The sequence below is a fragment of the Aquarana catesbeiana genome, linkage group LG01, assembly GCF_042186555.1.
Source record: "Aquarana catesbeiana isolate 2022-GZ linkage group LG01, ASM4218655v1, whole genome shotgun sequence".
Lineage (NCBI taxonomy): Eukaryota > Metazoa > Chordata > Amphibia > Anura > Ranidae > Aquarana > Aquarana catesbeiana.
Window position 1 is genome coordinate 794,822,800 of NC_133324.1, and position 22,738 is coordinate 794,845,537.

At 42.8% G+C, this 22,738-nt stretch overlaps 9 non-coding genes across 9 annotated transcripts; all 9 read right to left on the reverse strand.

Annotated features, from left to right (window-relative positions):
* Positions 1–2,330: 2,330 nt before the first annotated feature.
* TRNAR-UCU (transfer RNA arginine (anticodon UCU)) lies at positions 2,331–2,415 on the reverse strand. The gene is given in 2 exon segments: positions 2,331–2,366; positions 2,379–2,415. It is a non-coding gene; the product is annotated as a tRNA-Arg (tRNA).
* Positions 2,416–4,412: 1,997 nt separating this feature from the next.
* TRNAR-UCU (transfer RNA arginine (anticodon UCU)) lies at positions 4,413–4,497 on the reverse strand. The gene is given in 2 exon segments: positions 4,413–4,448; positions 4,461–4,497. It is a non-coding gene; the product is annotated as a tRNA-Arg (tRNA).
* Positions 4,498–5,621: 1,124 nt separating this feature from the next.
* Positions 5,622–5,706, reverse strand: TRNAR-UCU (transfer RNA arginine (anticodon UCU)). Its single transcript is given in 2 exon segments — positions 5,622–5,657; positions 5,670–5,706. It is a non-coding gene; the product is annotated as a tRNA-Arg (tRNA).
* Positions 5,707–7,703: 1,997 nt separating this feature from the next.
* Positions 7,704–7,788, reverse strand: TRNAR-UCU (transfer RNA arginine (anticodon UCU)). The gene is given in 2 exon segments: positions 7,704–7,739; positions 7,752–7,788. It is a non-coding gene; the product is annotated as a tRNA-Arg (tRNA).
* A 1,997-nt stretch (positions 7,789–9,785) lies between these two features.
* On the reverse strand, positions 9,786–9,870 carry TRNAR-UCU (transfer RNA arginine (anticodon UCU)). Its single transcript is given in 2 exon segments — positions 9,786–9,821; positions 9,834–9,870. It is a non-coding gene; the product is annotated as a tRNA-Arg (tRNA).
* Positions 9,871–12,518: 2,648 nt separating this feature from the next.
* TRNAR-UCU (transfer RNA arginine (anticodon UCU)) lies at positions 12,519–12,603 on the reverse strand. The gene is given in 2 exon segments: positions 12,519–12,554; positions 12,567–12,603. It is a non-coding gene; the product is annotated as a tRNA-Arg (tRNA).
* A 1,997-nt stretch (positions 12,604–14,600) lies between these two features.
* Positions 14,601–14,685, reverse strand: TRNAR-UCU (transfer RNA arginine (anticodon UCU)). Its single transcript is given in 2 exon segments — positions 14,601–14,636; positions 14,649–14,685. It is a non-coding gene; the product is annotated as a tRNA-Arg (tRNA).
* A 2,648-nt stretch (positions 14,686–17,333) lies between these two features.
* TRNAR-UCU (transfer RNA arginine (anticodon UCU)) lies at positions 17,334–17,418 on the reverse strand. The gene is given in 2 exon segments: positions 17,334–17,369; positions 17,382–17,418. It is a non-coding gene; the product is annotated as a tRNA-Arg (tRNA).
* Positions 17,419–19,088: 1,670 nt separating this feature from the next.
* Positions 19,089–19,173, reverse strand: TRNAR-UCU (transfer RNA arginine (anticodon UCU)). The gene is given in 2 exon segments: positions 19,089–19,124; positions 19,137–19,173. It is a non-coding gene; the product is annotated as a tRNA-Arg (tRNA).
* Positions 19,174–22,738: the final 3,565 nt, after the last annotated feature.

Sequence of the window (22,738 nt, forward strand, 5' to 3'; positions counted from 1 at the left end):
GGCATACAGAGTGGGAAATAGCCATATAGATTGGAGTAGGGAATTTGAGAGCATGGGAGAGCCCCTGGGGATATCCCAGAGGCCAGCATGGAAGGAAGTGTTGAGGGAGCTAGCGAACAGGAGTTCTTGGAAGCAGAAAACAGGGTAGTTTGTTTGATACTATCTGATAAGGTTAATGATGTAGCTAGGGGAAGAGTTGTGGGAAGCTTTTTATGTCCTTAGTATTTTGAATTTAATTTGGTGGGCGAACTGAAGCCAGGGAGAGATTGGCAGAGAGCGGGTAGCTGACACCTCTTCTAGTAATTGGCTGGTAAGGGGGATAAGACTGGCAGCAACATATCAGATAGACTGAAGGGGGAATGGTCTGTTTAGAGGCAGGCCAAAGAATACGGAGTTGCGAAATTCAAGGAGAGAGAAATCACTACAGCTCATTTATGAATGGAATCCAGTGGAAGCTTGGTGGTGTCATTTTTTAAAATGGGGCATTCTTTGGAATTCTTATTGAAGTGAAGGTAGCGAGATTAGGACAGTAAATGGTTGTGGTGCTGACAAAAGAGGGCATAGTAAAGAATTACAGCTTGCACGTGGCATGAGGGAAGGGAACAATAGAATGCAGGTTAGTTTACTATTCCCTCTCTTTGCTCTGAATTGCACAGCGTACCCTCCAATTTGTCTTTCATCAAGTCTCAAGAGAAGCCTGAACCACTAGGTGCTATCATTAACTTGTAAGGCAAATCCACTTCAGTACAGCTCATTTATGAATGGAATCCATTTCTTTATAAAGCATTAGAGCAGCACCACTATGACGAAGGACTATATAAAACCGACTCTGGTGGGATTCGAACCCACAACCTTTGAATTACTACCTCAACTAGAAGTCCAATTGAGGACATTGAGTGAGGACCTAGCCTGAGGAAGTGCCCAAGATGTAGCAAATAAACTCATTTGAATAAAGGTTGCCACTAAATAATAAGGATGAGCTCAAGATCTGGTCCAGATACAGTTTAAGATTGAAATTTACCTACTTGGGCATGTGCCTTAGTGCTAGATCTGTTGATCTTTAGGTGGGAACCGGAGTTCATGTTAAGTAGCAGTATTTGAACCGTTGATGAGTTGGTGGAGAAAGGAAAAGCTCACTTATTAGGTAATGGCAGGAAAGACTACCCTGAAGAGATGATTTTCCAGGGATCACCTGAGGCATACAGAGTGGGAAATAGCCATATAGATTGGAGTAGGGAATTTGAGAGCATGGAAGAGCCCCTGGGGATATCCCAGAGGCCAGCATGGAAGGAAGTGTTGAGGGAGCTAGCGAACAGGAGTTCTTGAAAGCAGAAAACAGGGTAGTTTGTTTGATACTATCTGATAAGGTTAATGATGTAGCTAGGGGAAGAGTTGTGGGAAGCTTTTTATGTCCTTAGTATTTTGAATTTGATTTGGTGGGCGAACTGAAGCCAGGGAGAGATTGGCAGAGAGCGGGTGGCTGACACCTCTTCTAGTAATTGGCTGGTAAGGGGGATAAGACTGGCAGCAACATATCAGATAGACTGAAGGGGGAATGGTCTGTTTAGAGGCAGGCCAAAGAATACGGAGTTGCGAAATTCAAGGAGAGAGAAATCACAGGAATGAAGTTGAAGATTGGTGGTGTCATTGGTTATAATGGGGCATTCTTTGAAATTTTTATTGAGGTGAAGGTAGCGAGATTTGGACAGTAAATGGTTGTGGGGCTGACAAAAGAAAGAGGACATAGTAAAGAATTACAGCTTGCACCTGGCATGAGGGAAGGGAACAATAGAATGCAGGTTAGTTTAGTATTCCCTCTCTTTGCTCTGAATTGCACAGCGTACCCTCCAATTTGTCTTTTATCAAATCTCAAGAGAAGCCGGAACCACTAGGTGCTATCCTTAACTTGTATAGCAAATCAATTTCACTACAGCTCATTTATGAATGGAATCCAGTGGAAGTTTGGTGGTGTCATTGCTTAAAATGGGGCATTCTTTGGAATTCTTATTGAAGTGAAGGTAGAGAGATTAGGACAGTAAATGGTTGTGGGGCTGACAAAAGAGGGCATAGTAAAGAATTACAGCTTGCACGTGGCATGAGGGAAGGGAACAATAGAATGCAGGTTAGTTTACTATTCCCTCTCTTTGCTCTGAATTGCACAGCGTACCCTCCAATTTGTCTTTTATCAAGTCTCAAGAGAAGCCTGAACCACTAGGTGCTATCATTAACTTGTAAGGCAAATCCACTTCAGTACAGCTCATGTATGAATGGAATCCATTTCTTTATAAAGCATTAGAGCAGCACCACTATGACGAAGGACTATATAAAACTGACTCTGGTGGGATTCGAACCCACAACCTTTGAATTACTACATCAACTAGAAGTCCAATGCGCTATCCATTGCGCCACAGAGCCCTCTCTGAGGACATTGTGTGAGGACCTTGCCTGAGGAAGTACCCAAGACGTAGCAAATAAACTCATTTGAATAAAGGTTGCCACTAAATAATAGGGATGAGCTCAAGATCTGGTCCAGATACAGTTTAAGATTGAAATTTTCCTACTTGGGCATGTGCCTTAGTGCTAGATCTGTTGATCTTTAGGTGGGAACCGAAGTTCATGTTAAGTAGTAGTATTTGTACCGTTGATGGATTGGTGGAGAAAGGAAAAGCTCACTTATTAGGAAATGGCAGGAAAGACTACCCTGAAGAGATGATTTTCCAGGGATCACCTGAGGCATACAGAGTGGGAAATAGCCATATAGATTGGAGTAGGGAATTTGAGAGCATGGGAGAGCCCCTGGGGATATCCCAGAGGCCAGCATTGAAGGAAGTGTTGAGGGAGCTAGCGAACACGAGTTCTTGGAAGCAGAAAACAGGGTAGTTTGTTTGATACTATCTGATAAGGTTAATGATGTATCTAGGGGCAGAGTTGTGGGAAGCTTTTTATGTCCTTAGTATTTTGAATTTGATTTGGTGGGCGAACTGAAGCCAGGGAGTGATTGTCAGAGAGCGGGTGGCTGACACCTCTGCTAGTAATTGGCTGGTAAGGGGGATAAGACTGGCAGCAACATATCAGATAGACTGAAGGGGGAAAGGTCTGTTTAGAGGCAGGCCAAAGAATACGGAGTTGCGAAATTCAAGGAGAGAGAAATCATGGGAATGAAGTGGAAGATTGGTGGTGTCATTGGTTAAAATGGGGCATTCTTTGAAATTTTTATTGAGGTGAAGGTAGCGATATTTGGACAGTAAATGGTTGTGGGGCTGACAAAAGAGGACATAGGAAAGAATTACAGCTTGCACCTGGCATGAAGGAAGGGAACAATAGAATGCAGGTTAATTTAGTATTCCCTCTCTTTGCTCTGAATTGCACAGTGTACCCTCCAATTTGACTTTTATCAAATCTCAAGAGAAGCCGGAACCACTAGGTGCTATCATTACCTTGTATAGCAAATCAACTTCACTACAGCTCATTTAGTTGTGGGAAGCTTTTTATGTCCTTAGTATTTTGAATTTGATTTGGTGGGCGAACTGAAGCCAGGGAGAGATTGGCAGAGAGCAGGTGGCTGACACCTCTTCTAGTAATTGGCTGGTAAGGGGGATAAGACTGGCAGCAACATATCAGATAGAGTGAAGGGGGAATGGTCTGTTTAGAGGCAGGCCAAAGAATACGGAGTTGCGAAATTCAAGGAGAGAGAAATCACGGGAATGAAGTGGAAGATTGGTGGTGTCATTGGTTAAAATGGGGCATTCTTTGAAATTTTTATTGAGGTGAAGGTAGCGAGATTTGGACAGTAAATGGTTGTGGGGCTGACAAAAGAAAGAGGACATAGTAAAGAATTACAGCTTGCACCTGGCATGAGGGAAGGGAACAATAGAATGCAGGTTAGTTTAGTATTCCCTCTCTTTGCTCTGAATTGCACAGCGTACCCTCCAATTTGCCTTTTATCAAATCTCAAGAGAAGCCGGAACCACTAGGTGCTATCATTACCTTGTATAGCAAATCAACTTCACTACAGCTCATTTATGAATGGAATCCAGTGGAAGCTTGGTGGTGTCATTTTTTAAAATGGGGCATTCTTTGGAATTCTTATTGAAGTGAAGGTAGCGAGATTAGGACAGTAAATGGTTGTGGTGCTGACAAAAGAGGGCATAGTAAAGAATTACAGCTTGCACGTGGCATGAGGGAAGGGAACAATAGAATGCAGGTTAGTTTGCTATTCCCTCTCTTTGCTCTGAATTGCACAGCGTACCCTCCAATTTGTCTTTCATCAAGTCTCAAGAGAAGCCTGAACCACTAGGTGCTATCATTAACTTGTAAGGCAAATCCACTTCAGTACAGCTCATTTATGAATGGAATCCATTTCTTTATAAAGCATTAGAGCAGCACCACTATGACGAAGGACTATATAAAACCGACTCTGGTGGGATTCGAACCCACAACCTTTGAATTACTACCTCAACTAGAAGTCCAATGCACTATCCATTGCGCCACAGAGCCCTTTCTGAGGACATTGAGTGAGGACCTAGCCTGAGGAAGTGTCCAAGACGTAGCAAATAAACTCATTTGAATAAAGGTTGCCACTAAATAATAGGGATGAGCTCTAGATCTGGTCCAGATACAGTTTAAGATTGAAATTTACCTACTTGGGCATGTGCCTTAGTGCTAGATCTGTTGATCTTTAGGTGGGAACCGGAGTTCATGTTAAGTAGCAGTATTTGTACCGTTGATGAGTTGGTGGAGAAAGGAAAAGCTCACTTATTAGGTAATGGCAGGAAAGACTACCCTGAAGAGATGATTTTCCAGGGATCACCTGAGGCATACAGAGTGGGAAATAGCCATATAGATTGGAGTAGGGAATTTGAGAGCATGGAAGAGCCCCTGGGGATATCCCAGAGGCCAGCATGGAAGGAAGTGTTGAGGGAGCTAGCGCACAGGAGTTCTTGGAAGCAGAAAACAGGGTAGTTTGTTTGATACTATCTGATAAGGTTAATGATGTAGCTAGGGGAAGAGTTGAGGGAAGCTTTTTATGTCCTTAGTATTTTGAATTTGATTTGGTGGGCGAACTGAAGCCAGGGAGAGATTGGCAGAGAGCGGGTGGCTGACACCTCTTCTAGTAATTGGCTGGTAAGGGGGATAAGACTGGCAGCAACATATCAGATAGACTGAAGGGGGAATGGTCTGTTTAGAGGCAGGCCAAAGAATACGGAGTTGCGAAATTCAAGGAGAGAGAAATCACAGGAATGAAGTGGAAGATTGGTGGTGTCATTGGTTATAATGGGGCATTCTTTGAAATTTTTATTGAGGTGAAGGTAGCGAGATTTGGACAGTAAATGGTTGTGGGGCTGACAAAAGAGAACATAGTAAAGAATTACAGCTTGCACCTGGCATGAGGGAAGGGAACAATAGAATGCAGGTTAGTTTAGTATTCCCTCTCTTTGCTCTGAATTGCACAGTGTATCCTCCAATTTGTCTTTTATCAAATCTCAAGAGAAACCGGAACCACTAGGTGCTATCATTAACTTGTATAGCAAATCAACTTCACTACAGCTCATTTATGAATGGAATCCATTTCTTTATAAAGCATTAGAGCAACACCACTATGACGAAGGACTATATAAAACCAACTCTGGTGGGACTCGAACCCACAACCTTTGAATTACTACATCTCCTAGAAGTCCAATGCGCTATCCATTGCGCCACAGAGCTCTCTCTGATGACATTGTTTGAGGACCTTGCCTGAGGAAGTACCCAAGTCGTAGCAAATAAACTCATTTGAATAAAGGTTGCCACTAAATAATAGGGATGAGCTCAAGATCTCGTCCAGATACAGTTTAAGATTGAAATTTACCTATTTGGGCATGTGCCTTAGTGCTAGATCTGTTGATCTTTAGGTGGGAACCGGAGTTCATGTTAAGTAGCAGTATTGGTACCGTTGATGAGTTGGTGGAGAAAGGAAAAGCTCACTTATTAGGTAATGGCAGGAAAGACTACCCTGAAGAGATGATTTTCCAGGGATCACCTGAGGCATACAGAGTGGGAAATAGCCATATAGATTGGAGTACGGAATTTGAGAGCATGGGAGAGCCCCTGGGGATATCCCAGAGGTCAGCATGGAAGGAAGTGTTGAGGGAGCTAGCGAACAGGAGTTCTTGGAAGCAGAAAACAGGGTAGTTTGTTTGATACTATCTGATAAGGTTAATGATGTAGCTAGGGGAAGAGTTGTGGGAAGCTTTTTATGTCCTTAGTATTTTGAATTTGATTTGGTGGGCGAACTGAAGCCAGGGAGTGATTGGCAGAGAGCGGGTGTCTGACACCTCTGCTAGTAATTGGCTGGTAAGGGGGATAAGACTTGCAGCAACATATCAGATAGACTGAAGGGGGAATGGTCTGTTTAGAGGCAGGCCAAAGAATACGGAGTTGCGAAATTCAAGGAGAGAGAAATCACGGGAATAAAGTGGAAGATTGGTGGTGTCATTGGTTAAAATGGGGCATTCTTTGAAATTTTTATTGAGGTGAAGGTAGCGATATTTGGACAGTAAATGGTTGTGGGGCTGACAAAAGAGGACATAGTAAAGAATTACAGCTTGCACCTGGCATGAGGGAAGGGAACAATAGAATGCAGGTTAGTTTAGTATTCCCTCTCTTTGCTCTGAATTGCACAGCGTACCCTCCAATTTGTCTTTTATCAAATCTCAAGAGAAGCCGGAACCACTAGGTGATATCATTACCTTGTATAGCAAATCAACTTCACTACAGCTCATTTAGTTGTGGGAAGCTTTTTATGTCCTTAGTATTTTGAATTTGATTTGGTGGGCGAACTGAAGCCAGGGAGAGATTGGCAGAGAGCGGGTGGCTGACACCTCTTCTAGAAATTGGCTGGTAAGGGGGATAAGACTGGCAGCAACATATCAGATAGACTGAAGGGGGAATGGTCTGTTTAGAGGCAGGCCAAAGAATACGGAGTTGCGAAATTCAAGGAGAGAGAAATCACGGGAATGAAGTGGAAGATTGGTGGTGTCATTGGTTAAAATGGGGCATTCTTTGAAATTTTTATTGAGGTGAAGGTAGCGAGATTTGGACAGTAAATGGTTGTGGGGCTGACAAAAGAAAGAGGACATAGTAAAGAATTACAGCTTGCACCTGGCATGAGGGAAGGGAACAATAGAATGCAGGTTAGTTTAGTATTCCCTCTCTTTGCTCTGAATTGCACAGCGTACCCTCCAATTTGTCTTTTAACAAATCTCAAGAGAAGCCGGAACCACTAGGTGCTATCCTTAACTTGTATAGCAAATCAATTTCACTACAGCTCATTTATGAATGGAATCCAGTGGAAGTTTGGTGGTGTCATTGCTTAAAATGGGGCATTCTTTGGAATTCTTATTGAAATGAAGGTAGCGAGATTAGGACAGTAAATGGTTGTGGGGCTGACAAAAGAGGGCATAGTAAAGAATTACAGCTTGCACGTGGCATGAGGGAAGGGAACAATAGAATGCAGGTTAGTTTACTATTCCCTCTCTTTGCTCTGAATTGCACAGCGTACCCTCCAATTTGTCTTTTATCAAGTCTCAAGAGAAGCCTGAACCACTAGGTGCTATCATTAACTTGTAAGGCAAATCCACTTCAGTACAGCTCATGTATGAATGGAATCCATTTCTTTATAAAGCATTAGAGCAGCACCACTATGACGAAGGACTATATAAAACCGACTCTGGTGGGATTCGAACCCACAACCTTTGAATTACTACATCAACTAGAAGTCCAATGTGCTATCCATTGCGCCACAGAGCCCTCTCTGAGGACATTGTGTGAGGACCTTGCCTGAGGAAGTACCCAAGTCGTAGCAAATAAACTCATTTGAATAAAGGTTGCCACTAAATAATAGGGATGAGCTCAAGATCTGGTCCAGATACAGTTTAAGATTGAAATTTACCTACTTGGGCATGTGCCTTAGTGCTAGATCTGTTGATCTTTAGGTGGGAACCGGAGTTCATGTTAAGTAGCAGTATTTGTACCGTTGATGAGTTGGTGGAGAAAGGAAAAGCTCACTTATTAGGAAATGGCAGGAAAGACTACCCTGAAGAGATGATTTTCCAGGGATCACCTGAGGCATACAGAGTGGGAAATAGCCATATAGATTGGAGTAGGGAATTTGAGAGCATGGGAGAGCCCCTGGGGATATCCCAGAGGCCAGCATGGAAGGAAGTGTTGAGGGAGCTAGCGAACAGGAGTTCTTGGAAGCAGAAAACAGGGTAGTTTGTTTGATACTATCTGATAAGGTTAATGATGTAGCTAGGGGAAGAGTTGTGGGAAGCTTTTTATGTCCTTAGTATTTTGAATTTAATTTGGTGGGCGAACTGAAGCCAGGGAGAGATTGGCAGAGAGCGGGTAGCTGACACCTCTTCTAGTAATTGGCTGGTAAGGGGGATAAGACTGGCAGCAACATATCAGATAGACTGAAGGGGGAATGGTCTGTTTAGAGGCAGGCCAAAGAATACGGAGTTGCGAAATTCAAGGAGAGAGAAATCACGGGATGGAAGTGGAAGATTGGTGGTGTCATTGGTTAAAATGGGGCATTCTTTGAAATTTTTATTGAGGTGAAGGTAGCGAGATTTGGACAGTAAATGGTTGTGGGGCTGACAAAAGAGAACATAGTAAAGAATTACAGCTTGCACCTGGCATGAGGGAAGGGAACAATAGAATGCAGGTTAGTTTAGTATTCCCTTTCTTTGCTCTGAATTGCACAGTGCATCCTCCAATTTGTCTTTTATCAAATCTCAAGAGAAGCCGGAACCACTAGGTGCTATCATTACCTTGTATAGCAAATCAACTTCACTACAGCTCATTTAGTTGTGGGAAGCTTTTTATGTCCTTAGTATTTTGAATTTGATTTGGTGGGCGAACTGAAGCCAGGGAGAGATTGGCAGAGAGCGGGTGGCTGACACCTCTTCTAGTAATTGGCTGGTAAGGGGGATAAGACTGGCAGCAACATATCAGATAGACTGAAGGGGGAATGGTCTGTTTAGAGGCAGGCCAAAGAATACGGAGTTGCGAAATTCAAGGAGAGAGAAATCACGGGAATGAAGTGGAAGATTGGTGGTGTCATTGGTTAAAATGGGGCATTCTTTGAAATTTTTATTGAGGTGAAGGTAGCGATATTTGGACAGTAAATGGTTGTGGGGCTGACAAAAGAAAGAGGACATAGTAAAGAATTACAGCTTGCACCTGGCATGAGGGAAGGGAACAATAGAATGCAGGTTAGTTTAGTATTCCCTCTCTTTGCTCTGAATTGCACAGCGTACCCTCCAATTTGCCTTTTATCAAATCTCAAGAGAAGCCGGAACCACTAGGTGCTATCATTAACTTGTATAGCAAATCAATTTCACTACAGCTCATTTATGAATGTAATCCAGTGACAGCTTGGTGGTGTCATTTTTTAAAATGGGGCATTCTTTGGAATTCTTATTGAAGTGAAGGTAGCGAGATTAGGACAGTAAATGGTTGTGGGGCTGACAAAAGAGGGCATAGTAAAGAATTACAGCTTGCACGTGGCATGAGGGAAGGGAACAATAGAATGCAGAAGAGTTTACTATTCCCTCTCTTTGCTCTGAATTGCACAGCGTACCCTCCAATTTGTCTTTTACCAAGTCTCAAGAGAAGCCTGAACCACTAGGTGCTATCATTAACTTGTAAGGCAAATCCACTTCAGTACAGCTCATTTATGAATGGAATCTATTTCTTTATAAAGCATTAGAGCAGGACCACTATGACGAAGGACTATATAAAACCGACTCTGGTGGGATTCGAACCCACAACCTTTGAATTACTACCTCAACTAGAAGTCCAATGCGCTATCCATTGCGCCACAGAGACATTGTGTGAGGACCTTGCCTGAGGAAGTACCCAAGACGTAGCAAATAAACTCATTTGAATAAAGGTTGCCACTAAATAATAGGGATGAGCTCAAGATCTGGTCCAGATACAGTTTAAGATTGAAATGTACCTACTTGGGCATGTGCCTTAGTGCTAGATTTGTTGATCTTTAGGTGGGAACTGGAGTTCATGTTAAGTAGCAGTATTTGTACCGTTGATGAGTTGGTGGAGAAAGGAAAAGCTCACTTATTAGGAAATGGCAGGAAAGACTACCCTGAAGAGATGATTTTACAGGGATCACCTGAGGCATACAGAGTGGGAAATAGCCATATAGATTGGAGTAGGGAATTTGAGAGGATGGGAGAGCCCCTGGGGATATCCCAGAGGCCAGCATATAAGGAAGTGTTGAGGGAGCTAGCGAACAGGAGTTCTTGGAAGCAGAAAACAGGGTAGTTTGTTTGATACTATCTGATAAGGTTAATGATGTATCTAGGGGCAGAGTTGTGGGAAGCTTTTTATGTCCTTAGTATTTTGAATTTGATTTGGTGGGCGAACTGAAACCAGGGAGTGATTGGCAGAGAGCGGGTGGCTGACACCTCTGCTAGTAATTGGCTGGTAAGGGGGATAAGACTGGCAGCAACATATCAGATAGACTGAAGGGGGAATGGTCTGTTTAGAGGCAGGCCAAAGAATACGGAGTTGCGAAATTCAAGGAGAGAGAAATCACGGGAATGAAGTGGAAGATTGGTAGTGTCATTGGTTATAATGGGGCATTCTTTGAAATTTTTATTGAGGTGAAGGTAGCGAGATTTGGACAGTAAATGGTTGTGGGGCTGACAAAAGAGAACATAGTAAAGAATTACAGCTTGCACCTGGCATGAGGGAAGGGAACAATAGAATGCAGGTTAGTTTAGTATTCCCTTTCTTTGCTCTGAATTGCACAGTGCATCCTCCAATTTGTCTTTTATCAAATCTCAAGAGAAGCCGGAACCACTAGGTGCTATCATTAACTTGTATAGCAAATCAACTTCACTACAGCTCATTTATGAATGGAATCCATTTCTTTATAAAGCATTAGAGCAACACCACTATGACGAAGGACTATATAAAACCAACTCTGGTGGGACTCGAACCCACAACCTTTGAATTACTACATCTCCTAGAAGTCCAATGCACTATCCATTGCACCACAGAGCTCTTTCTGATGACATTGTTTGAGGACCTTGCCTGAGGAAGTACCCAAGTCGTAGCAAATAAACTCATTTGAATAAAGGTTGCCACTAAATAATAGGGATGAGCTCAAGATCTGGTCCAGATACAGTTTAAGATTGAAATTTACCTATTTGGGCATGTGCCTTAGTGCTAGATCTGTTGATCTTTAGGTGGGAACCGGAGTTCATGTTAAGTAGCAGTATTTGTACCGTTGATGAGTTGGTGGAGAAAGGAAAAGCTCACTTATTAGGTAATGGCAGGAAAGACTACCCTGAAGAGATGATTTTCCAGGGATCACCTGAGGCATACAGAGTGGGAAATAGCCATATAGATTGGAGTACGGAATTTGAGAGCATGGGAGAGCCCCTGGGGATATCCCAGAGGTCAGCATGGAAGGAAGTGTTGAGGGAGCTAGCGAACAGGAGTTCTTGGAAGCAGAAAACAGGGTAGTTTGTTTGATACTATCTGATAAGGTTAATGATGTAGCTAGGGGAAGAGTTGTGGGAAGCTTTTTATGTCCTTAGTATTTTGAATTTAATTTGGTGGGCGAACTGAAGCCAGGGAGAGATTGGCAGAGAGCGGGTAGCTGACACCTCTTCTAGTAATTGGCTGGTAAGGGGGATAAGACTGGCAGCAACATATCAGATAGACTGAAGGGGGAATGGTCTGTTTAGAGGCAGGCCAAAGAATACGGAGTTGCGAAATTCAAGGAGAGAGAAATCACGGGAATGAAGTGGAAGATTGGTGGTGTCATTGGTTAAAATGGGGCATTCTTTGAAATTTTTATTGAGGTGAAGGTAGCGAGATTTGGACAGTAAATGGTTGTGGGGCTGACAAAAGAAAGAGGACATAGTAAAGAATTACAGCTTGCACCTGGCATGAGGGAAGGGAACAATAGAATGCAGGTTAGTTTAGTATTCCAACTCTTTGCTCTGAATTGCACAGCGTACCCTCCAATTTGTCTTTTATCAAATCTCAAGAGAAGCCGGAACCACTAGGTGCTATCCTTAACTTGTATAGCAAATCAATTTCACTACAGCTCATTTATGAATGGAATCCAGTGGAAGTTTGGTGGTGTCATTGCTTAAAATGGGGCATTCTTTGGAAATCTTATTGAAGTGAAGGTAGCGAGATTAGGACAGTAAATGGTTGTGGGGCTGACAAAAGAGGGCATAGTAAAGAATTACAGCTTGCACGTGGCATGAGGGAAGGGAACAATAGAATGTAGGTTAGTTTACTATTCCCTCTCTTTGCTCTGAATTGCACAGCGTACCCTCCAATTTGTCTTTTATCAAGTCTCAAGAGAAGCCTGAACCACTAGGTGCTATCATTAACTTGTAAGGCAAATCCACTTCAGTACAGCTCATGTATGAATGGAATCCATTTCTTTATAAAGCATTAGAGCAGCACCACTATGACAAAGGACTATATAAAACCGACTCTGGTGGGATTCGAACCCACAACCTTTGAATTACTACATCAACTAGAAGTCCAATGCGCTATCCATTGCGCCACAGAGCCCTCTCTGAGGACATTGTGTGAAGACCTTGCCTGAGGAAGTACCCAAGACGTAGCAAATAAACTCATTTGAATAAAGGTTGCCACTAAATAATAGGGATGAGCTCAAGATCTGGTCCAGATACAGTTTAAGATTGAAATTTTCCTACTTGGGCATGTGCCTTAGTGCTAGATCTGTTGATCTTTAGGTGGGAACCGAAGTTCATGTTAAGTAGTAGTATTTGTACCGTTGATGGATTGGTGGAGAAAGGAAAAGCTCACTTATTAGGAAATGGCAGGAAAGACTACCCTGAAGAGATGATTTTCCAGGGATCACCTGAGGCATACAGAGTGGGAAATAGCCATATAGATTGGAGTAGGGAATTTGAGAGCATGGGAGAGCCCCTGGGGATATCCCAGAGGCCAGCATGGAAGGAAGTGTTGAGGGAGCTAGCGAACAGGAGTTCTTGGAAGCAGAAAACAGGGTAGTTTGTTTGATACTATCTGATAAGGTTAATGATGTATCTAGGAGCAGAGTTGTGGGAAGCTTTTTATGTCCTTAGTATTTTGAATTTGATTTGGTGGGCGAACTGAAGCCAGGGAGTGATTGGCAGAGAGCGGGTGGCTGAAACCTCTGCTAGTAAATGGCTGGTAAGGGTGATAAGACTGGCAGCAACATATCAGATAGACTGAAGGGGGAATGGTCTGTTTAGAGGCAGGCCAAAGAATACGGAGTTGCGAAATTCAAGGAGAGAGAAATCATGGGAATGAAGTGGAAGATTGGTGGTGTCATTGGTTAAAATGGGGCATTCTTTGAAATTTTTATTGAGGTGAAGGTAGCGATATTTGGACAGTAAATGGTTGTGGGGCTGACAAAAGAGGACATAGTAAAGAATTACAGCTTGCACCTGGCATGAGGGAAGGGAACAATAGAATGCAGGTTAGTTTAGTATTCCCTCTCTTTGCTCTGAATTGCACAGCGTACCCTCCAATTTGTCTTTTATCAAATCTCAAGAGAAGCCGGAACCACTAGGTGCTATCATTACCTTGTATAGCAAATCAACTTCACTACAGCTCATTTAGTTGTGGGAAGCTTTTTATGTCCTTAGTATTTTGAATTTGATTTGGTGGGCGAACTGAAGCCAGGGAGAGATTGGCAGAGAGCGGGTGGCTGACACCTCTTCTAGTAATTGGCTGGTAAGGGGGATAAGACTGGCAGCAACATATCAGATAGACTGAAGGGGGAATGGTCTGTTTAGAGGCAGGCCAAAGAATACGGAGTTGCGAAATTCAAGGAGAGAGAAATCACGGGAATGAAGTGGAAGATTGGTGGTGTCATTGGTTAAAATGGGGCATTCTTTGAAATTTTTATTGAGGTGAAGGTAGCGATATTTGGACAGTAAATGGTTGTGGGGCTGACAAAAGAAAGAGGACATAGTAAAGAATTACAGCTTGCACCTGGCATGAGGGAAGGGAACAATAGAATGCAGGTTAGTTTAGTATTCCCTCTCTTTGCTCTGAATTGCACAGCGTACCCTCCAATTTGCCTTTTATCAAATCTCAAGAGAAGCCGGAACCACTAGGTGCTATCATTAACTTGTATAGCAAATCAATTTCACTACAGCTCATTTATGAATGTAATCCAGTGACAGCTTGGTGGTGTCATTTTTTAAAATGGGGCATTCTTTGGAATTCTTATTGAAGTGAAGGTAGCGAGATTAGGACAGTAAATGGTTGTGGGGCTGACAAAAGAGGGCATAGTAAAGAATTACAGCTTGCACGTGGCATGAGGGAAGGGAACAATAGAATGCAGGTTAGTTTACTATTCCCTCTCTTTGCTCTGAATTGCACAGCGTACCCTCCAATTTGTCTTTTACCAAGTCTCAAGAGAAGCCTGAACCACTAGGTGCTATCATTAACTTGTAAGGCAAATCCACTTCAGTACAGCTCATTTATGAATGGAATCTATTTCTTTATAAAGCATTAGAGCAGGACCACTATGACGAAGGACTATATAAAACCGACTCTGGTGGGATTCGAACCCACAACCTTTGAATTACTACCTCAACTAGAAGTCCAATGCGCTATCCATTGCGCCACAGAGACATTGTGTGAGGACCTTGCCTGAGGAAGTACCCAAGACGTAGCAAATAAACTCATTTGAATAAAGGTTGCCACTAAATAATAGGGATGAGCTCAAGATCTGGTCCAGATACAGTTTAAGATTGAAATGTACCTACTTGGGCATGTGCCTTAGTGCTAGATTTGTTGATCTTTAGGTGGGAACTGGAGTTCATGTTAAGTAGCAGTATTTGTACCGTTGATGAGTTGGTGGAGAAAGGAAAAGCTCACTTATTAGGAAATGGCAGGAAAGACTACCCTGAAGAGATGATTTTACAGGGATCACCTGAGGCATACAGAGTGGGAAATAGCCATATAGATTGGAGTAGGGAATTTGAGAGGATGGGAGAGCCCCTGGGGATATCCCAGAGGCCAGCATATAAGGAAGTGTTGAGGGAGCTAGCGAACAGGAGTTCTTGGAAGCAGAAAACAGGGTAGTTTGTTTGATACTATCTGATAAGGTTAATGATGTATCTAGGGGCAGAGTTGTGGGAAGCTTTTTATGTCCTTAGTATTTTGAATTTGATTTGGTGGGCGAACTGAAACCAGGGAGTGATTGGCAGAGAGCGGGTGGCTGACACCTCTGCTAGTAATTGGCTGGTAAGGGGGATAAGACTGGCAGCAACATATCAGATAGACTGAAGGGGGAATGGTCTGTTTAGAGGCAGGCCAAAGAATACGGAGTTGCGAAATTCAAGGAGAGAGAAATCACGGGAATGAAGTGGAAGATTGGTAGTGTCATTGGTTATAATGGGGCATTCTTTGAAATTTTTATTGAGGTGAAGGTAGCGAGATTTGGACAGTAAATGGTTGTGGGGCTGACAAAAGAGAACATAGTAAAGAATTACAGCTTGCACCTGGCATGAGGGAAGGGAACAATAGAATGCAGGTTAGTTTAGTATTCCCTTTCTTTGCTCTGAATTGCACAGTGCATCCTCCAATTTGTCTTTTATCAAATCTCAAGAGAAGCCGGAACCACTAGGTGCTATCATTAACTTGTATAGCAAATCAACTTCACTACAGCTCATTTATGAATGGAATCCATTTCTTTATAAAGCATTAGAGCAACACCACTATGACGAAGGACTATATAAAACCAACTCTGGTGGGACTCGAACCCACAACCTTTGAATTACTACATCTCCTAGAAGTCCAATGCACTATCCATTGCACCACAGAGCTCTTTCTGATGACATTGTTTGAGGACCTTGCCTGAGGAAGTACCCAAGTCGTAGCAAATAAACTCATTTGAATAAAGGTTGCCACTAAATAATAGGGATGAGCTCAAGATCTGGTCCAGATACAGTTTAAGATTGAAATTTACCTATTTGGGCATGTGCCTTAGTGCTAGATCTGTTGATCTTTAGGTGGGAACCGGAGTTCATGTTAAGTAGCAGTATTTGTACCGTTGATGAGTTGGTGGAGAAAGGAAAAGCTCACTTATTAGGTAATGGCAGGAAAGACTACCCTGAAGAGATGATTTTCCAGGGATCACCTGAGGCATACAGAGTGGGAAATAGCCATATAGATTGGAGTACGGAATTTGAGAGCATGGGAGAGCCCCTGGGGATATCCCAGAGGTCAGCATGGAAGGAAGTGTTGAGGGAGCTAGCGAACAGGAGTTCTTGGAAGCAGAAAACAGGGTAGTTTGTTTGATACTATCTGATAAGGTTAATGATGTAGCTAGGGGAAGAGTTGTGGGAAGCTTTTTATGTCCTTAGTATTTTGAATTTAATTTGGTGGGCGAACTGAAGCCAGGGAGAGATTGGCAGAGAGCGGGTAGCTGACACCTCTTCTAGTAATTGGCTGGTAAGGGGGATAAGACTGGCAGCAACATATCAGATAAACTGAAGGGGGAATGGTCTGTTTAGAGGCAGGCCAAAGAATACGGAGTTGCGAAATTCAAGGAGAGAGAAATCACGGGAATGAAGTGGAAGATTGGTGGTGTCATTGGTTAAAATGGGGCATTCTTTGAAATTTTTCTTGAGGTGAAGGTAGCGAGATTTGGACAGTAAATGGTTGTGGGGCTGACAAAAGAAAGAGGACATAGTAAAGAATTACAGCTTGCACCTGGCATGAGGGAAGGGAACAATAGAATGCAGGTTAGTTTAGTATTCCCTCTCTTTGCTCTGAATTTCACAGCGTACCCTCCAATTTGTCTTTTATCAAATCTCAAGAGAAGCCGGAACCACTAGGTGCTATCCTTAACTTGTATAGCAAATCAATTTCACTACAGCTCATTTATGAATGGAATCCAGTGGAAGTTTGGTGGTGTCATTGCTTAAAATGGGGCATTCTTTGGAATTCTTATTGAAGTGAAGGTAGCGAGATTAGGACAGTAAATGGTTGTGGGGCTGACAAAAGAGGGCATAGTAAAGAATTACAGCTTGCACGTGGCATGAGGGAAGGGAACAATAGAATGTAGGTTAGTTTACTATTCCCTCTCTTTGCTCTGAATTGCACAGCGTACCCTCCAATTTGTCTTTTATCAAGTCTCAAGAGAAGACTGAACCACTAGGTGCTATCATTAACTTGTAAGGCAAATCCACTTCAGTACAGCTCATGTATGAATGGAATCCATTTCTTTATAAAGCATTAGAGCAGCACCACTATGACGAAGGACTATATAAAACCAACTCTGGTGGGATTCGAACCCACAACCTTTGAATTACTACATCAACTAGAAGTCCAATGCGCTATCCATTGCGCCACAAAGCCCTCTCTGAGGACATTGGGTGAGGACCTTGCCTGAGGAAGTACCCAAGACGTAGCAAATAAACTCATTTGAATAAAGGTTGCCACTAAATAATAGGGATGAGCTCAAGATCTGGTCCAGATACAGTTTAAGATTGACATTTTCCTACTTGGGCATGTGCCTTAGTGCTAGATCTGTTGATCTTTAGGTGGGAACCGAAGTTCATGTTAAGTAGTAGTATTTGTACCGTTGATGGATTGGTGGAGAAAGGAAAAGCTCACTTATTAGGAAATGGCAGGAAAGACTACCCTGAAGAGATGATTTTCCAGGGATCACCTGAGGCATACAGAGTGGGAAATAGCCATATAGATTGGAGTAGGGAATTTGAGAGCATGGGAGAGCCCCTGGGGATATCCCAGAGGCCAGCATGGAAGGAAGTGTTGAGGGAGCTAGCGAACAGGAGTTCTTGGAAGCAGAAAACAGGGTAGTTTGTTTGATACTATCTGATAAGGTTAATGATGTATCTAGGGGCAGAGTTGTGGGAAGCTTTTTATGTCCTTAGTATTTTGAATTTGATTTGGTGGGCGAACTGAAGCCAGGGAGTGATTGGCAGAGAGCGGGTGGCTGACACCTCTGCTAGTAATTGGCTGGTAAGGGGGATAAGACTGGCAGCAACATATCAGATAGACTGAAGGGGGAATGGTCCTTTTAGAGGCAGGCTAAAGAATACGGAGTTGCGAAGTTCAAGGAGAGAGAAATCATGGGAATGAAGTGGAAGATTGGTGGTGTCATTGGTTAAAATGGGGCATTCTTTGAAATTTTTATTGAGGTGAAGGTAGCGATATTTGGACAGTAAATGGTTGTGGGGCTGACAAAAGAGGACATAGTAAAGAATTACAGCTTGCACCTGGCATGAGGGAAGGGAACAATAGAATGCAGGTTAGTTTAGTATTCCCTCTCTTTGCTCTGAATTGCACAGCGTACCCTCCAATTTGTCTTTTATCAAATCTCAAGAGAAGCCGGAACCACTAGGTGCTATCATTACCTTGTATAGCAAATCAACATCACTACAGCTCATTTAGTTGTGGGAAGCTTTTTATGTCCTTAGTATTTTGAATTTGATTTGGTGGGCGAACTGAAGCCAGGGAGAGATTGGCAGAGAGCGGGTGGCTGACACCTCTTCTAGTAATTGGCTGGTAAGGGGGATAAGACTGGCAGCAACATATCAGATAGACTGAAGGGGGAATGGTCTGTTTAGAGGCAGGCCAAAGAATACGGAGTTGCGAAATTCAAGGAGAGAGAAATCACAGGAAAGAAGTGTAAGATTGGTGGTGTCATTGGTTATAATGGGGCATTCTTTGAAATTTTTATTGAGGTGAAGGTAGCGAGATTTGGACAGTAAATGGTTGTGGGGCTGACAAAAGAGAACATAGTAAAGAATTACAGCTTGCACCTGGCATGAGGGAAGGGAACAATAGAATGCAGGTTAGTTTAGTATTCCCTTTCTTTGCTCTGAATTGCACAGTGCATCCTCCAATTTGTCTTTTATCAAATCTCAAGAGAAGCCGGAACCACTAGGTGCTATCATTAACTTGTATAGCAAATCAACTTCACTACAGCTTATTTATGAATGGAATCCATTTCTTTATAAAGCATTAGAGCAACACCACTATGACGAAGGACTATATAAAACCAACTCTGGTGGGACTCGAACCCACAACCTTTGAATTACTACATCTCCTAGAAGTCCAATGCGCTATCCATTGCGCCACAGAGCTCTCTCTGATGACATTGTTTGAGGACCTTGCCTGAGGAAGTACCCAAGTCGTAGCAAATAAACTCATTTGAATAAAGGTTGCCACTAAATAATAGGGATGAGCTCAAGATCTGGTCCAGATACAGTTTAAGATTGAAATTTACCTATTTGGGCATGTGCCTTAGTGCTAGATCTGTTGATCTTTAGGTGGGAACCGGAGTTCATGTTAAGTAGCAGTATTTGTACCGTTGATGAGTTGGTGGAGAAAGGAAAAGCTCACTTATTAGGTAATGGCAGGAAAGACTACCCTGAAGAGATGATTTTCCAGGGATCACCTGAGGCATACAGAGTGGGAAATAGCCATATAGATTGGAGTACGGAATTTGAGAGCATGGGAGAGCCCCTGGGGATATCCCAGAGGTCAGCATGGAAGGAAGTGTTGAGGGAGCTAGCGAACAGGAGTTCTTGGAAGCAGAAAACAGGGTAGTTTGTTTGATACTATCTGATAAGGTTAATGATGTAGCTAGGGGAAGAGTTGTGGGAAGCTTTTTATGTCCTTAGTATTTTGAATTTAATTTGGTGGGCGAACTGAAGCCAGGGAGAGATTGGCAGAGAGCGGGTAGCTGACACCTCTTCTAGTAATTGGCTGGTAAGGGGGATAAGACTGGCAGCAACATATCAGATAGACTGAAGGGGGAATGGTCTGTTTAGAGGCAGGCCAAAGAATACGGAGTTGCGAAATTCAAGGAGAGAGAAATCACGGGAATGAAGTGGAAGATTGGTGGTGTCATTGGTTAAAATGGGGCATTCTTTGAAATTTTTATTGAGGTGAAGGTAGCGAGATTTGGACAGAAAATGGTTGTGGGGCTGACAAAAGAGGACATAGTAAAGAATTACAGCTTGCACCTGGCATGAGGGAAGGGAACAATAGAATGCAGGTTAGTTTAGTATTCCCTCTCTTTGCTCTTAATTGCACAGCGTACCCTCCAATTTGTCTTTTATCAAATCTCAAGAGAAGCCGGAACCACTAGGTGCTATCATTACCTTGTATAGCAAATCAACTTCACTACAGCTCATTTATGAATGGAATCCAGTGGAAGTTTGGTGGTGTCATTGGTTAAAATGGGGCATTCTTTGGAATTCTTATTGAAGTGAAGGTAGCGAGATTAGGACAGTAAATGGTTGTGGGGCTGACAAAAGAGGGCATAGTAAACAATTACAGCTTGCACGTGGCATGAGGGAAGGGAACAATAGAATACAGGTTAGTTTACTATTCCCTCTCTTTGCTCTGAATTGCACAGCGTATCCTCCAATTTGTCTTTTATCAAGTCTCAAGAGAAGCTTGAACCACTAGGTGCTATCATTAACTTGTAAGGCAAATCCACTTCAGAACAGCTCATGTATGAATGGAATCCATTTCTTTATAAAGCATTAGAGCAGCACCACTATGACGAAGGACTATATAAAACCAACTCTGGTGGGATTCGAACCCACAACCTTTGAATTACTACATCACCTAGAAGTCCAATGCGCTATCCATTGCACCACAGAGCACTTTCTGAGGACATTGTGTGAGGACCTAGCCTGAGGGAGTACCCAAGACGTAGCAAATAAACTCATTTGAATAAAGGTTGCCACTAAATAATAGGGATGAGCTCAAGATCTCTTCCAGATACAGTTTAAGATTGAAATTTACCTACTTGGGCATGTGCCTTAGTGCTAGATCTTTTGATCATTAGGTGGGAACCGGAGTTCATGTTAAGTAGCAGTATTTGTACCGTTGATGAGTTGGTGGAGAAAGGAAAAGCTTACTTATTAGGTAATGGCAGGAAAGACTACCCTGAAGAGATGATTTTCCAGGGATCACCTGAGGCATACAGAGTGGGAACTAGCCATATAGATTGGAGTAGGGAATTTGAGAGCATGGGAGAGCCCCTGGGGATATCCCAGAGGCCAGCATGGAAGGAAGTGTTGAGGGAGCTAGCGAACAGGAGTTCTTGGAAGCAGAAAACAGGGTAGTTTGTTTGATACTATCTGATAAGGTTAATGATGTAGCTAGGGGAAGAGTTGTGGGAAGCTTTTTATGTCCTTAGTATTTTGAATTTGATTTGGTGGGCGAACTGAAGCCAGGGAGAGATTGGTAGAGAGCGGGTGGCTGACACCTCTTCTAGTAATTGGCTGGTAAGGGGGATAAGACTGGCAGCAACATGTCAGATAGACTGAAGGGGGAATGGTCTGTTTAGAGGCAGGCCAAAGAATACGGAGTTGCGAAATTCAAGGAGAGAGAAATCACGGGAATGAAGTGGAAGATTGGTGGTGTCATTGGTTAAAATGGGGCATTCTTTGAAATTTTTATTGAGGTGAAGGTAGCGAGATTTGGACAGTAAATGGTTGTGGGGCTGACAAAAGAGGACATAGTAAAGAATTACAGCTTGCACCTGGCATGAGGGAAGGGAACAATAGAATGCAGGTTAGTTTAGTATTCCCTCTGCTCTGAATTGCACAGCGTACCCTCCAATTTGTCTTTTATCAAATCTCAAGAGAAGCCGGAACCACTAGGTGCTGTCATTAACTTGTATAGCAAATCAACTTCACTACAGCTCATTTATGAATGGAATCCAGTGGAAGTTTGGTGGTGTCATTTTTTAAAATGGGGCATTCTTTGGAATTCTTATTGAAGTGAAGGTAGCGAGATTAGGACAGTAAATGGTTGTGGGGCTGACAAAAGAGGACATAGTAAAGAATTACAGCTTGCACATGGCATGAGGGAAGGGAACAATAGAATGCAGGTTAGTTTAGTATTCCCTCTCTTTGCTCTGAATTGCACAGCGTACCCTCCAATTTGTCTTTTATCAAGTCACAAGAGAAGCCTGAACCACTAGTTAATATCATTAACTTGTATAGCAAATCCACTTTACTACAGCTCATTTATGAATGGAATCCATTTCTTCATAAAGCATTAGAGCAGCACCATTATGACGAAGGACTATATAAAACCAACCCTGGTGGGATTCAAATCCACAACCCTTGAATTACTACATCACTTAGAAGTCCAATACGCTATCCATTGCGCCACAGAGCCCTCTCTTTGTACATCGTTTGAGGACCTTGCCTGCGGAACTACCCAAGTCGTAGCAAATAAACACATTTGAATAAAGGTTGCCACTAAATAATAGGGATGAGCTCAAGATCTGGTCCAGATACAGTTTAAGATTGAAATTTACCTACTTGGGCATGTGCCTTAGTGCTAGATCTGTTGATCTTTAGGTGGGGACCGGAGTTCATGTTAAGTAGCAGTATTTGTACCATTGATGAGGTGGTGGAGAAAGGAAAAGCTCACTTATTAGGTAATGGCAGGAAAGACTACCCCGAAGAGATGATTTTCCAGGGATCACCTGAGCCATACAGAGTGGGAAATAGCCATATAGATTGGAGTAGGGAATTTGAGAGCATGGGAGAGCCCTTGAGGATATCCTAGAGGCCAGCATGGATGCAAGTGTTGAGGGAGTTAGCGAACAGGAGTTCTTGGAAGCAGAAAACATGGTGGTTTGTTTGATACTATCTGATAAGGTTAATGATGTAGCTAG